Genomic DNA, 16,015 nt, shown 5'->3' on the forward strand with positions numbered 1-16,015 from the left:
TTTCTTGGTGGAGTCTTTAGGGTTCTCTATATATAGTATCATGTCATCTGCATATAATGACAATTTTACTTCCTCCTTACCAATTTGGATGCCTTTTATTTCTTTTTCTTGTCTGATTGCTGTGGCTAGAACTTCCAGCACTATGTTGAATAGAAGTGGAGAAAGTGGGCAACCTTGCCTTGTTCCTGATCTTAAGGGAATGGTTTTAGCTTTTCCCCATTGAGTATGATGTTAGCTGTGGGTTTATCATATATGGCCTTTATTATGTTGAGATATGATCCTCTATTCCCACTTTCTTAAGGGTTTTTATCATAAATGGCTGCTGGATTTTATCAAATGCTTTTTCTGCATCTATTGATATGGTCATGTGATTTTTATTTTTCATTTTGTTAATGTGGTGTATCACATTAATCGATTTGCAGATGTTGAACCACCCTTGCATACCAGGATGAATCCCACTTGATCATGCTGTATTATCTTTTTAATGTATTGCTGAATTCTGTTCGCCAATATTTTGTTGAGGATTTTTGCATCTATATTCATTAGAGATATCGGCCTGTAGTTTTCTTTTTTTGTGGTGTCTTGTCTGATTTTGGGATCAGGGTGATAGTGGCTTCGTAAAAAGTGTTTGGGAGACTTCCCTCCTTCTGGATTTTTTGGAAGAGCTTGAGGAGAATAGGTGATAATTCTTTTTTGAACGTTTTGTAAAATTCACCTGTAAGGCTATCTGGTCCAGGGCTTTTGTTTGTTGGGAGATTGTTGATTACTGATTCAATTTCCCTGGTGGTAATCAGTCTATTCAGGTTTTCTGTTTCTTCTTGAGTTAGCCTTGGAAGGTTGTACACCTCTAGAAAATTATCCATTTCTTCCAGATTGTCAAATTTGTTGGCATACAGTTGCTCATAGTAGTTTCTTAAAATTTCTTGTTTTTCTGCGGTGTCTGTTGTCCCTTCTCTTTCATTTCTGATTTTATTAATTTGGGTCCTCTCTCTCTTTTTTTTAATGAGTCTGGCTAAAGGTTTGTCAATTTTGTTTATCTTCTCTAAGAATCAACTCTTGGATTCATTGATCTTTTGTATTGTTTTTCTGGTTTCTATTTCATTTATTTCCGCTCTGATCTTTATTATCTCCTTCCTTGTACTCCCTTTGGGCTTATTTTGCTGTTCTTTTTCCAGATCCCTTAAGTGGGAAGATAAACTGTTGATTAGTGATGTTTCTTGTTTCTTTAGGTAGGCCTGCAATGCTATAAATTTCCCTCTTAGGACTGCTTTCGCAGCATCCCATAGATTTTGGGTTGTCGTGTTTTCATTTTCGTTTGTCTTGAGATACCTTTTGATTTCTTCCTTGATCTCCTGTTTGACCCATTCATTATTTAGTAACATGTTATTCAGCCTCCATGAATTGCTATGTCTTTCAGTTTTTTTCCTGTAGTTCATTTCTAATTTCATAGCACTGTGGTCAGAGAAGACAATTGGTATGATTTCAATTTTCTTAAATTTATCAAGACTTGTTTTGTGGCCTAACATATGGTCTATCTTGGAAAATGTTCCATGTGCGCTTGAGAAGAACATGTATTCTGCAGCTTTCGGGTAAAATGCTCTGAAAATATCGATTAAATCCAAGTAGTCAATGTGTTATTTAAGGCTGTTGTTTCCATATTGATTTTCTGTCTGGAAGACCTGTCCCTTGTTGTCAGAGGTGTGTTGAAGTCCCCTACTATGATAGTGTTACTGTTGATCTCTGTCTTTATGTCAGTCAATATCTGTTTTATATATTTAGGTGCTCCTATGTTGGGTGTATAGATGTTTACTAGGGTTATGTCCTCTTGTCAGATTGATCCCTTTATTATTATATAGTGCCCATCTTTGTCTTTTCATATGTTCTTCATTTTAAAGTCTATTTTGCCAGATATAAGTATTGCAACTCCAGCTCTTTTCTCATTTTCATTTGCATGAAATATCTTACTCCAACCCTTCACTTTCAGCCTGTGTGTGTCTTTTGATCTGAGGTGAGTCTCTTGTATACAGCATATACAAGGGTCTTGCTTTCTTATCCACTCAGCCACCCTATGTTTCTTGATTGGAGCATTTAATCTGTTTACATTTAAAGTGATTATTGATAGGTACATAGTTATTGCCATTTTTAAATTTGTAGTTAGATTGTTTTCATCTTTCTTCTATTTACAGAAGTCCTTTTAGTATTTCTTGCAATGCTGGCTTGGTGGTAATAAATTCCTTTAGCTTATTCTTTTCTGGGAAGCTCTTTATCTCTCCATCAACTTTAAATGATAGCCTTGCTGGATAAAGCAATCTAGGTTGTAGGCCTTTGTTTTCCATCACTTTGAGTATCTCCTGCCACTCCCTCCTGGCCTTCAATGTTTCTGTAGAAAAGTCATTTGATAGTCTTATGAGAGTTCCTTGTATGTAACCCTCTGTCTTTCTCTTGCTGCGTTTTGGATTCTCTCTTTGTCTTTAACCTTTTCACTTTTAACTATAATGTGTCTTGGTGAGGACCTGTTTGGGTGTATCCTGGTTGGAACTCTCTGCACTTCCTGGGCTTGTGTGTTGGTTTCCTTCATCAGGTTAGGGAAGTTTTCAGACATTATTACTTCAAATATGTTCTCAATCCCTTGCTTCCTCTCTTCACCTTCTGGTATTCCTATGATGCGCATGTTGTTGCGCTTGATGTTATCCCAGAGGTCTCTTAAACCATCTTCATTGTTTTTATTCTTTTTCTTTCTGTTGTTCTGTTTGGGTGATCTCTGCTAACTTGTCTTCTAAGTCGCTGATTCGATCCTCTGCTTCATCTAACCTGCTGTTAATTCCTTCAAGTGAGTTCTTTATTTCGGTAATTGTGTTCTTTAGTTCTAACTGGTTGTTCATTATGATTTCTACATCCTTCTTGATGTTGTCTCTAAGCTCCTTAAACATTCTTATCATCAGTGTTCTGAACTCTGTCTCTGATAGGTTGGTTACCTCTGTTTCATTTGGTTCCATTTCTGGAGGTTTCTTCTGTTCTTTTATTTGGGACATGTTTCTTTGTTTCCCCATTCTGGCTGACTCTCTGTGTTTGCTTCGATGTATTAGGTAGATCCCCTAGAGTTCTTAGTTCTTGCTGGGTTATCTTATGTAGTATGTGTCCTTTATATTTGACTTGCACTACTTCGTTCTTCTCCTCTGCATGTGCTCCAAAGGTGACTCTTGTGTTGTGTATATAGTCCTGTTAAAGAAGATCTTTAATTGCTTTTCGCTTGTGAGTAGGTGGGGTTAATTTCTAGGCTGACTAGTTGTGAGACTTGGCTCTGCCCACCGCAGGGTGTTCTGCTATGTGAGGGTTGACCACTTAAATGTAGTTTGGCCTCTATGGGCTCTTGTGCCTGTAGAGAATTCCCTCTGGGTGTGTCACTTGTAGGTCAAACCCAGTAGTACTCTGGTTTGGTCTGGAGTTGGCCTCTGGGTATGTTGAATCTTTTGCCTCTTAAGCTGGGCCCTGGTAGGGCAATTTCAGAACAAAGCAAATCACCAAGCACAACAACAACAACAACAAAGAAAAAATCAAATACCTTCACATGTAAAAACAACCGACAACCCCCACTCAACACAGGCAAAGATATCAAAGATATAAAGACAAAACAAAACAAAACAAAAAGCAGCGCCAGTCTTGGCTTAAACCCACCAAGTAATCTCCAGGTTGTCCTCTGCTGTACCAAAGAGGCCCCTGCGTATTGTGCAGGCAGAGCTGGTCACCTGGTGCCCAGAGTGACGTTGGAACTGCAGATTTAGATGCGTGGGGCTGAGGAGTCTGGATGGTAGTTTCTACAAAGTCAGTGCAGTTTCTGCACTTGCCTGGACATAGGCGCACTGAGAGTAGCACCACCAGCCCTGTGTCCAGTTCTCCTGAGTCTTAGGGCACATCTTCGGGTTTGTGTGTGTGTGTGTGTGTGTGTGTGTGTGTGTGTGTGTGTGGCGGGCGGGAGATTTCTGAGCTGCTGAAAGCCCGGAGCTGCATCTGCCACTTACTGCTGACCCCTGGGAGTGCCTCCGCAGTTGTAATTGCCCCGCCCTAGGCAGGCCAGAAAGGGTGGGGCCTGGGGATGGAGGGGTCTTCTCTCTCCCAGCCCAGCCGTGTTGCACTCTTCCCGCAGGCCAAAAAAGGTGGTGGCTGGGGGTGGAGCAGTCTCTTTTCTCCTATTCCAGCAAAAGTCACACTCTTCCCAGCCTCTTCCCTGGGTCAGAGCTGCACACCAGTCTTCCCAGAGCCTGAGCACTAAGGCTCCTCTGGAAGGGTGGGGGTAGGATTGGAAGAGCCGGGGAGGGGCCCAGGTATGGAGTTTGGGTCCTTGGTCCGGCCCAGGGCCCAACTGGAGGTCTCACTGAGGTTATTGACTCAAATGCTGGATATGCTGCCCCCTCGGAAGAGATCCACTGTGGGACGCAGGGAAAGAGCCCACCTCCTGACTTTTGTGTTCTCTGTTCCGTCCTGGGATCCCCTGCGTCTCTGCAGCTGCGGTTGCCGGCCGCGGTTCCACCACCACAGATGCGGGCCGGTCCCCACTCTACTCCTTTCCCTCTTCCCCTGCTAGCCCGATTTTCCCACCCTTAAGCAATCTTTGCACGAGTCTCTTAGCTGTTCTGCGTGATGAGCAGAGAGTCCTTTGATGGGTTATAGATGTTCCATTTGTGATAAGATCTGGAGGAAAACTCAAAGAGTACACCCCACTGCTGCCATTCCTATGACGTCACCTTCACAATTAATTTTTAAGAAACCTGCTTAGGTAATTCAATGGGGAAATAATATCTTTTCTAAAAATGTTTCTGGAACAACTTGATATTCATATAGGAAAAAAATAAGAAACTATTCTGACCTCACACCATATGTAAAAATTATTTCAAAATATATCATAGATCTATTTTTAATTTTTTGGGGTACCTCTATACTGTATTCCATAGTAGCTGTACCAATTTACATTCCCACCTATAGTGTACAAAGGTTCCCTTTCTCCACACCTTTGCTAACACTTATTATCTCTTGTCTGTTTAATAACAGACATCCTAACAGATATAAGGTGATATCTCACTGTGGCTTTGCTTTGCATTTCCCTGATGATTAGTGATGTCAAGCACCGTTTCAGGTACCTGTTGGTCATTTGTGTGTGTTCTTTGGAGAAATGTCTGTTCAAGTTCTTTGTCCATTTTTTAATCAGGCTATTTGTTTGTTTGCTCGTTTTTGCTATTGAGTTATATGAGTTCCATGCGTATTTTATATATTAGCCTCTGATCAAATATATGATTTGCAAATTATACTCCCATTCCATAGGTTGCTTTTACATTTTGTTGATTATTTCCTCTGCTGTGCAGGAGCTTTTTCATTTGATGTTGCCCTATTTGTATATTTTTGCTTTTATTGCCTGTGTGGTTGGTGTCATATCTAAATATAATCATTGCCAAGACTAATGTCAGGAGTTTACCTTCTGTGTTTTCTTCTTGGGGTTTTATGGTTTTAGGTCTTACCTTCAAGTCTTTAATCCACTTTGAGTTGATTTTTATCTTTTGGCTGACAAGCATATGAAAAGGTGCTCAACATCACTAATCACTAATAATCATCTCTTCTGGTTATATATCCAAAAAAATTTAAAGCAGGATATTGAAGAGATATTTGTCTATCCATGTTCACTGCAGTATTATTCACAACAGCCAAGAGGTGAAAACAACAAATGTCCATCAAAGGATGAATGGATAAAGAAAAGCATAAAGTACAACATAAGGAATATAGTCAACAATACTGCAATAAGTATGTATGGTGTCAGATGGGCACTAGTCTTATCAAGGAGATCACTTTATAAAGTATATAAATATAAATGTCTAATCACTATGTTGTACATTTAAAACTAATGTAATATTGTATGAAAACTGTAATTGAAAAATAAATTTTAAAAAAGATAAAATGTGGTACATACATATTTTAACATAGATAAACTTTAAGAACGTTATGCTAAGTGAAATAAGCGAGGCACAAAAGGACAAATACTTTATGGTTACACTCAGATGAAGTATTTAAAGTAGTCAAAATCACAGAAACAAAAAAATAGAAAGGTAGTTGCTAAAGCCCAGGGCTAGGGGAGAATTAATGTTCAATGGATGTACAGTTTCATTTTCAAGATGAAAAACTCTAGAGATTTGCTGCATAACAATATGAATATACTTAATAAATGAACTGTACATTTAAAAAAAGTTAATATGGTAAATTGAACATTATGTGTTTTTAACCACAATAAAACAATATCAACAAAAATAGTAATTTAAAGAAGTTAATTTTTTCTTCTAATGTTTACTTTGTTCACAGAGGGACCAAATCAGGTCTACATATCATATTTGATTTTTATATCTCTTAGGTCTCTGAACTTAGGGTAGTCTATTCTTAGTTTTTTTCCTTATTCCATTAATTTGTCCTATAGAACATTCCATAGTCTGTTTCCTTCCCTGTGCCATCATCTAATTTGTTTCTTTCTCCCACGTTTTCTGTAAGTAGAAGTGAAGCCACAAGTTGTGATTAGATTCAGGTTCACCATTTTCAGCAAGAACAGTGTATGCTGTTTTTCATGTTACATCGCATCAGGCACCACAATTCTGATTGCTTTTCTTTATGCTAAGATTGATCAGTGGATTTGTGTAGTAACTGCCTAATTCCTCCATTATAAAGATCCCCATCAGACTTTCACTTTTTAGTTTCATCTATTCATGATTGTTGCCTGAATTGGTTATTGTATTAGGCGTTACAAAATGGCACCTTTCTAATCTTATCATTCTTTCCACGTTTCCTAACTGTAACTCTTCTGTAAAACAGGACTGCCTGCATTTACTGAGGCTATTCCTTAACTTGCATACTGTTTCTGCAAAGAACGCTTATTTCTTCCCTTTTAATTGTAAAAGTTAAAATAAAAAGTTGATATTTTATTAACTAGCAACATGGTTCACTGAGTAGAGAGGGTAAGGTTGGTAGAGAAAGGAAGCCTTTCTCTCTTTCTCTCTCTCTCTCTCTCATTAGTTAGTTAATTCCATTCTTAACTTATCTTTCCGTATTAAACATACATCTATATCATCAAAAAATAATAAAGCAAATGGGTAAGTAAAATACCTATTTTACTAGTAATAAGGCAGATATTGAGAATGTGGTTTATACAATTGGGCTAGAAGTTTCCAAATACTGGTGTCCAGTCTGAAGCAGTGCTGTCCCACAACAGGCTTCTTTAGGTAGGAATAGCCCTTACTGGTATACCTACTGCATGGCTAATTCAGCATGGCCCATAGCTGGCTCCCAGACAAAAGGGGAAAGGATGGGGCAGGCAGATATATACCTAGTTCCTCTCCCAAACTTACCAATCAAGTAGCTCACCCATTTTTCTTGATATACCGTGTTTCCCTGAAAATAAAACCTAGCTAGACCATCAGCTCTAATGCATCTTTTGGAGCAAAAATTAATGTAAGACCCGGTGTCATGTCATATCATATCATATCATATCATATCATATCATATCATATCATATCATATCATATCATATCATATTATACCGGCCTTATATTACATTAAAATAAATTGGATCTTGTATTAATTTTTGCTCCAAAATATGCATTAGAGCTGATGGTCTGGCTAGGTCTTATTTTCGGGGAAACACGGTAATGCAATTGAGGAGCGGGAGAGCTGTCAGCCCCATTACATTCACAGAATGCATGCCACATGAAAGAAAACATTGGGTGAGGGAAGAAGAATTTGCCCCCATAAAAATGCATATAGGACTTAGATTGTTAACAATGGTCTATGTGTCTGCCAGTTTTATTCCATTTTTTCATTAGTTTGCAGTTTAGAAATGGGATAATAGGGATTTGCTATGTCAGAGGTAGATAAACTTTTCTCTAAATGGACATAGTAAATAATTTAGGTTTTGTGGGCTCTGTGATCTTTGTTGTAAGCATTCTACACTACCAATACTAGTGTGAGAGCAGTCACAGACAATCCATATAACTAAATGAGCATAGCCATGTTTTAATAAAACTTTATTTACAAAAATAATCAGTGAATTGGATCTGGGCCATGGGACATAGTTTGTTCTTCCCTGCATTATATTTTAAACTTAGATGTGACATTTTATTAGCAACTAAACAAATATTTTAATGATAGCTCAAAGACATGCTCATTTTTAAAAATGTTTCAAGTCAACAACAGGTTTCTAAGCAATACTGTATAAAATTTCAGCAAATATTATTAGAGAAAAAAATGTTCCAAGATATTTTAGACACCATTTCTGAAAATCAACATTTCTCTAAAGGTACATTTTAGAAATGAGAATGGAAATTAATACAGAAACTAAAAAGTACTTATGGCATTTTTATATTTTAAAACTATATATAACATAAAATAATAAGCTCTTTCCATTGTATACAATTCTCTCCATATCAAGGCATCAATTAGAAATATAAGTAATGGTATAATATCCCCTAGACACATGACCTGGAAAGGTATGTCATAGTACCAATATAAAAAAAAAAAAACACAGATGCTGAGTTTTCTTAATTAAATTTTGCAAATGGAAGCATATAGACAATACATAATATACCAAGAGATACTTTTTTATACACCAGTAATATTTAGATTAAAAATATATGAGTAAAATATAATATGACCCAATCAGCATTACTAAGAGAGCTTTAAGATTTAACTTTCATTCTTTTGTCATTTAATTTTTCAATCAAGACATTTTCAACCAAAACATAGCTTTCTGTAACTAACGGGCTAAAACATATATCGAAGGTTAAATGCATGTCAACCTTGAATTTTCTCACTCGATAACATGGTCTGCACCTTAAAATCTCACAAAATGCAGCTAGATATACCTGTGTAAAAGCCTTACCCATGATGTCAATGACACCATTTCCATGGTAACTTTAATGCTTGAAAAGAAAAAAAAAACAGCAAGAGTCTTAACAAAAGTGCACAAAGTGAACAAAATAAATTATTAGATTTAACATATGTGGCATAAACAAAATATGGGGTACAGTTATTAAAAATGAATTGCCTTTTTAAAAAATGAAAACAACCACAAATCAGGCATGGAACTTCAACTTAAGGGAAATGACGTCATCCTAAACTCAGCAATAAAAGTTTTCTAGTACCTCTGAGGTCCACAAATTAAGAGCTGACATATATGTCAACATATTCAATCATCTTTCTATTGTGGAGGCTCAAACTTCCATGTGAGTTTTACATTATTAGTGAATCAAAAGAATAAAAAATGATGTGCAGTCATTAGATTTATACCAATAATAGATAATATTATTGTTTATCACAAAATATGAATTTCAATATTATTGTATAAATTATTTTCTGTCCTGAAAATAGAAATGCAGCATCAATTTAATACCAAGAGTTACCTTTAAAAAAAATATTTTCATTGCAGCAAATCCTAACTGTCTCATTAAGTTTAATATTTTTAAGGTAAGTTACTGACATCAGAACAAATTGCAATGAATTAATAAGCAAGCTAGTGACAGCTATACAACTAAAAACACAATTTACTTTACTGTTAAGTAAATTATTTTATTCTTATGCAATTGTGTTTGAGTTACCTAAACTAAAATCAAGTCATGTTTACTTTTTACAGTAATTTATTTGCTTACAGAAGAGTATCATAGATTTCATCGAATCTATTTTATTAACTTTACTTCATTAAATCCTTACTAGCCAGTTCTGCTTTTTTCAATGTATATCGTTCTATTTCTATCAATTCTGAACATTTGGGTGAATGAATTACATACTCACCACTGAACATCTCTGAAAAGAGAAGCAATGAAGAAGACTCACTAAAGACTCACATGGCCTGCTTCATCATTTTGCTTTAGGTTGGCTGTAATAATATTAATGCCCTACACTGAAAACTAAAATTTGATTTTCAATTGTTCAAGGCCTCTAATTCAATATAACCATGAATTAGAAGATGTGATGTCTTCAGAATTGTGAACTAAAATTTGATTTCCAATTGTTTCATTTAAATGATGAATGTATTGAATGCCTACTATGTGAAAGATGCCATACTTGGCACTAGGGACACAAATACAAATCTGGAATTGCGCGGCCAACAGGAGCTGATTTTCTAGTAAAAATGGGAGAAAAATATACTAATAATGGCTTGTAGTGTGATAAAAGTTGGTTTCGTCAGGGTTCATGGTGTCTAAGTTTAAAAAAAAATCTGAATGAAAGAAATAAAAGAGATGTTAGAAATCATCTAGACTAACCTTTCTGTTTTAGATCTAAAGAAATTATTACAGCCTGGGTGTTTACGTGTGTGTGTGTGTGTGTGTGTGTGTGTGTGTGTGTGTGTGTGTTTTCCTAGGGTCCTGTAAAAATAAAAAGAGAAACTGTACAAGGCAGGATCTCATTGATATAATTTGTATGTTCATATGTAGGTATGGTACGGTATGAAGGAAGGTACACTTGACTGTAAATCTGGAGAAGGGTGTTATTTGCACATTGTTAATTTTCAGGTATATAACATGAGCAAGATGCTCAGCAGTTTACTTATATTATGAGGTAGTTCAATCTCTATCACCTAATTCTCCAGGTTGCTGTGAGGGCTGAGTGTAGTAATGGGTACAAAAGTGCTTTGTGAAATTTAAAGCATAATAAAACATAAAATGCGATAGTATTTTATACAACAAATGGAGATATAAATAAGATGATTAATTGTGGAGAATGAATTGGATTTAAAAAATGAAGTATTTAATTATGACTTAAAAGAAAGAATGAAGTTTATTTAATTCTTATCCATTCATTATTTGTTGTCATATTTGAGATATACAAATACTCAAATCAATGGAGAGGCAAAAGCAATGAGCAAATTTAAGAAATGTGTTTCTGAATCTCCTTCCATTCCCAAGACCGTGCATGGAGCTTCCATCCTGATTAGAACAACTGGTGTCCAAAAGTCTACATGCTAATAGATCAGTGTTAACTACATACTGCACTCACAGTCCCCTCCAAGCAAAGGTGCCGCTCCCCCACCATTGCCCTCACTGAGGAAGAAGCTATAAGTAGGCAGGTTTGATCCCACGTCACCTCTAGCTTACTGAAAAATGGCTATGTGCCAGAGCCAAATGCAGCCAATCAACCTGTGCCAATGCAGATAGGTATGACATACCTAGAATAAAGTCTTTTTGAAGAATTTGGACTTTGAAACATTAGGAGATTGAGGCAGTTAACAGTGAGGGACTGAAGCTGGATGATGCATAGAGAGAAACAACTAGACTGAGTCAAGGCCGTAGGAGCTAATGGCAAGCGGAAGTGGCGAGGAAGCAAAGTCGAAGTGTAAGCAAATCTGTAAGGTAGGGAAGAGCACAGGTGTGTGTGGTGAGGGGCGTGGGAGGAACAGAAAGACAGCAGTCAGTAACTAAAGTGGCCTTTGCTCATGCAGGATAGTCCTATTTGTATATAATAAATTCTTTAATTGAGGCTGAGTTCCTAAAATAGCCTGGAAATCTAGGGGAATGTTAAGGTTTATTAAATGTGGCAGCTTAGCGATAGCGATTAGAGGTGACGACAACAGCAGTAGAATCTAGTGGTGGTGCCCAGTGCAATAAGTGAGACAAGGAGCTGACATCAAGGGATTTCACTGACTTTATTATCCAAATAATCTCCAGGAAGAAGCTGGCACAGTAGAACAGTCAAATGGCCTATTAAAGACTCAGGGAAAGCATTTTGAGGAGATAGCATTTTATAAAATTAGGAGGCTTATCCTGCAAAAGGTGAGAAATGTGTGGTTATATTGCACACTTTCAAATCCATCCTCTCCGTCATGCCATTTACTTCAGCAGAGTTTTGCTAAACCAACAAACTTCTCCATCAGAGTCAGACTTCGGCTTCCTCTTGTTAACTGCTTTGGAGGCCTTGAGAAAAGAAAATGTGAGAACCAGAGAGCCTCCCTTATCTCCTGACATTATAGCAAAGAATGTGATGAAAATCATAGGTGTAAGGATATCAGAAGTACAAGTAAATGTTTAATATCAACATGTATATTATGTCAAAGTTGAGCCCTAATAGGGAAAGAGATGAGCCTTAAGACCTGGGATGGGGACATTTGGGTGTATGTGTGCTGCTGAAGCAAGCATGACACTTGGGTGTATAAGCATGTATCCTGAACTAAATGCTACTGAATTTTCAGTGGTGACACGAGCAATCTCTTTTCTTTTGTTTGAGGAGAGCAGCCTTCCATTGATGGAAGACCCTAGAATGACTACGTCTGAGACAATCTCACATGATAATAATGGTTCTCCTTAAGATCTGCTCCTGCCTCTCCTTATTGCCACTAAGATAGTGTGACCAGGACCGAATATCAGCATAGCTTGAGCAAGACATGCATTATCTCTTCAGAGAGTAAATAGTTTACCAATTAATGGAATTGCATGTATAAATATCTTTGGCAGAAATCAGGGGAACACATGTAAAAGTGTATCTCAAAGGTGTTGAACTGAGAGAATGAAATGTAAGACTGGATAAGAAAGAGAAAGACTTTATTAATATGGGAGCACTCACCCATGATTCAGAGTACAACAGCATACAAAGATACCTCAGCCAGACCTAATATAGAGTTTTGGCTCAAGTTCATCTCACAGTAGGTTCACTGGGTCTGTGTAACTATGTTCTGGTTGTTTTATGGTACTAACTGTATAACCATGCAAGAGACACCTAGCAACCAGCAGAATCTTCACATTGGTTCCCTGATCTGTGCAGTAAATTATGCTATGGTAGAAGGGTTAAGTGGAACCCCTAAAATTACTCTTACTTTACCAAGATAATAAATTATAAGCAATACTGCATCCTAGGAGGATGTGTAGAGACTAGTACTACAATCAAAGGATGAAGGATAATATTCCTCATCATATCCCCATTCAGTTCACCTGTCTGGTCACTACAAATACCAGATAGAGCATAAAAAAATAACAGTGGTCCACAGAAAATTTAAACAAGTGATAGCTCCAATAACAGCTACTGTAAAGAATATGTCACTTTTACTGAACTAGATCACTCCTACCTCCAGCAGCTGGGACGGGGCTACTGAACTGATTAACAAGTTCTTCGATAAGGGGATCAGAAGTACTCACTTGTACCGGGGAAGGATCCAATGTACAATCATTGTCTTGTCTCAGAGCCACATTAACTCTATTGCTCTCTGTCCAAATATAATCTACAGAGACCTTTGATCATCTTAACATTCTGGAGGACATCATGCTGCAGAAATGCCCACAAAAATTAAGAAGGCTGCCAAGCTAGCAAACATTTCAAGGATCCAAAGATCTGGGCAAGGCTGGACATCCCATCTGAGGTAAAAATACAAGATGTTGCAATTTGCATTCCCTAGACCTAATATGAAGGCACAACAGCTTTGAAAGCAAGATAACATTTGAGAATATTGCATTTACATAACTCTGAAGTGACAGTTTTAAATGGACCTAAAACAAGAGAAGGCTCAATAGCAATAGTGTAAATTGCCTTGCCACTCAGGCTCCATTACTTGGCAGAGCAAGCCAATGTCGAGAGAGGTAGCTGTGGTAGGTAAGAATGCTATGTGAAGTCTCTAGCAAGTCACAAGAGACTCAGCAAATATCCCTGCATTTGAGAGCAAAGCCATGCTTCTTGCTACAGAGGACAATTCTATGTTGATAAAAATTAATCCTGTCTTGTTATTAACCTTTAGTAGAATCTGAGCGTCTGACCATAAGTTACCAGATGACTAAGCAACCAAAGCTGCCCATAATAAACTGGGTATTATCAATCCATAAAGTTGTAAGATAGGACAGACAAAGCAATAATACATCACCCGGTGAAATGGTACATTTGAATTCCAGAAGCCACAAGTAAATCACATAAACAGGAAGTGAAAACTCCCATGTTATCTACCATTGTTGTCTCTTCAATAACTCACAATCACGGTTTCATAGGTGATTTTCCCAAAACTAATTGATGGAGAAGGGAAAAATTCAGGCATGATTCACAGTTGAGTCAGAGTGATGTGCTGATGCCAGCCTTAAATGGAAAGGGGTGAAGGAAGTCCTCCCAGTGGGCAAAACTAAGAGAACACTTACCCATTTAAGTACATGGAGATGGAAGTAGCATAAAGTACAGCAGTGCATAGATTCCTACACTTGCCTCTCTGGTTAGGGACATGTGGGAAGCATAACGGGAAAATCAGAGACAATGAAGAGTGAGGAAGAAGCATATATATATAACCTATGTGAGAAGCCACAAACCACATGAACCTTTGGTTCTCAGGTCAATGCCCAGAAGATAGCATCTACCAAAGAGGAGACACTCAGCAAATAAGTGACCAGACTGCCTTAACCTATGGATATCATCCAGCTTCTGTTCTTAGCCACTTTAGTGCTGGAACAAAGCCCTCATAATGGAGTGACAATGGGGCAGGGATGGAGGCTATGCATGGGACCAACAACATGGGCTTCCTCTCAACAAGGCTCATCTAACTACTGCCAGTGATGAGAGTCCAACCAGCCACCAGCAAAGACTAATGGTGAGCCCATGATATGGCTCCATCCCTCAAGGATACCAGCTACCATCTTGATATTAGGTGGATTACATAAGATTCTTTATACTCTGGAAGGAACAGCAATTTGTGCTTACCAGAATTACATCTCCTTCCTTGCTTACAGTGTCTCTTCCAGCACCATCTTTCAGGGGATCACAAAATACCTAATACATAGGAATGATACCCTGAACAACATTCTTTTATCAAAAGATCCATTTTATGGCAAAAGACATATGTCAATGAGGATATGATAACAGGATCAATCTGGTCTTATATATCCCATTATTGTTAAGCAGTTGGCCTAACAGAATTGCATGTTAAAGGAATACTACAAACTCAAGTTAAGTAACTTCTCAGGAAAAATACTTTTCACGTTTGGCACATTGTCGTCTAGGATATAATATATGAATTGAATTAATGGTAATATGTGGTGCCATGTTTCCCAGACTAGAATTCAGAAACCAGAAATCAAGGGGTGAAAAAGAAATCAGCTTTCACCATCATTTCTTGTGACCTATTTGCAGAGTTTGCAATCTCTTACCCAGAGTCTTAATTTCTGCTGAATTAAAGATCCTGGTTCCCAAAAGGCAATGCTTCCACATGGAGACACTGCAAAAGTTCCACTGTATTTGAATAAACTATGACCATCTAGTCATTTGGGGCTTCTCATTACAATGGATGAAAGTAAATAATGGTGTTTACAAGAAGTAACCAACCTTGATTGTAAGCAACCATTAGCAACTAGCACTGCCGCTAAACAATGTGGTCCAGAAAGAAAATGTCTTGAATCCAGGGGATTTGCTGAAACATCTGTTGGCACTTCCATGACCCATGGTAATGATGAATGTAAAGTTGTCGCAGCCACAGCCTGACAAAGTCTGAATGCTCAGCCTGCCAACAATAAATATCTGAACCACTCTTCCAGGCAAACAACTTGATTAACCAATATTCTAGCCAAGGCTAAGAAAGATCTAGAATAACTGATGGAGGAGTGAAATGATGGATATCAATTGTAGCCTCAGAACCAGCTTCCAGAGCAGTGACTAAAACCTGTTCCACTGATCATCTTTTTATCTTGTTTAATCTTTGTGGAGACTGTATCTGGTCATCAATCTGAAGAGGAGTATGTGACAGATTGGATTTAAGAAGAACACAAGTAGATCTGAGTGATGCAAGGAGTAGACTATACCAGATACCAGTGGTACAACATTTCAAGTGTTTCCAGCACCATCTCTGACACTGCTTCAGCAACAAGTTTTGCATGGTCTTTGACAATTTTTTCACAAGTGCAACCTGATATTGTACTGAGACCTATGCTCTATACATATCACTTCCTACCTCTGATGTCACTAATGTGGTGATACGAAATACCCACAGAGATCTGCTTACAGTCATGCACTTGAGACTGGAAATGTCATCAAATTAATG

Source organism: Rhinolophus sinicus, linkage group LG01 (genome assembly GCF_036562045.2).
Source record: "Rhinolophus sinicus isolate RSC01 linkage group LG01, ASM3656204v1, whole genome shotgun sequence".
NCBI classification, from domain to species: domain Eukaryota; kingdom Metazoa; phylum Chordata; class Mammalia; order Chiroptera; family Rhinolophidae; genus Rhinolophus; species Rhinolophus sinicus.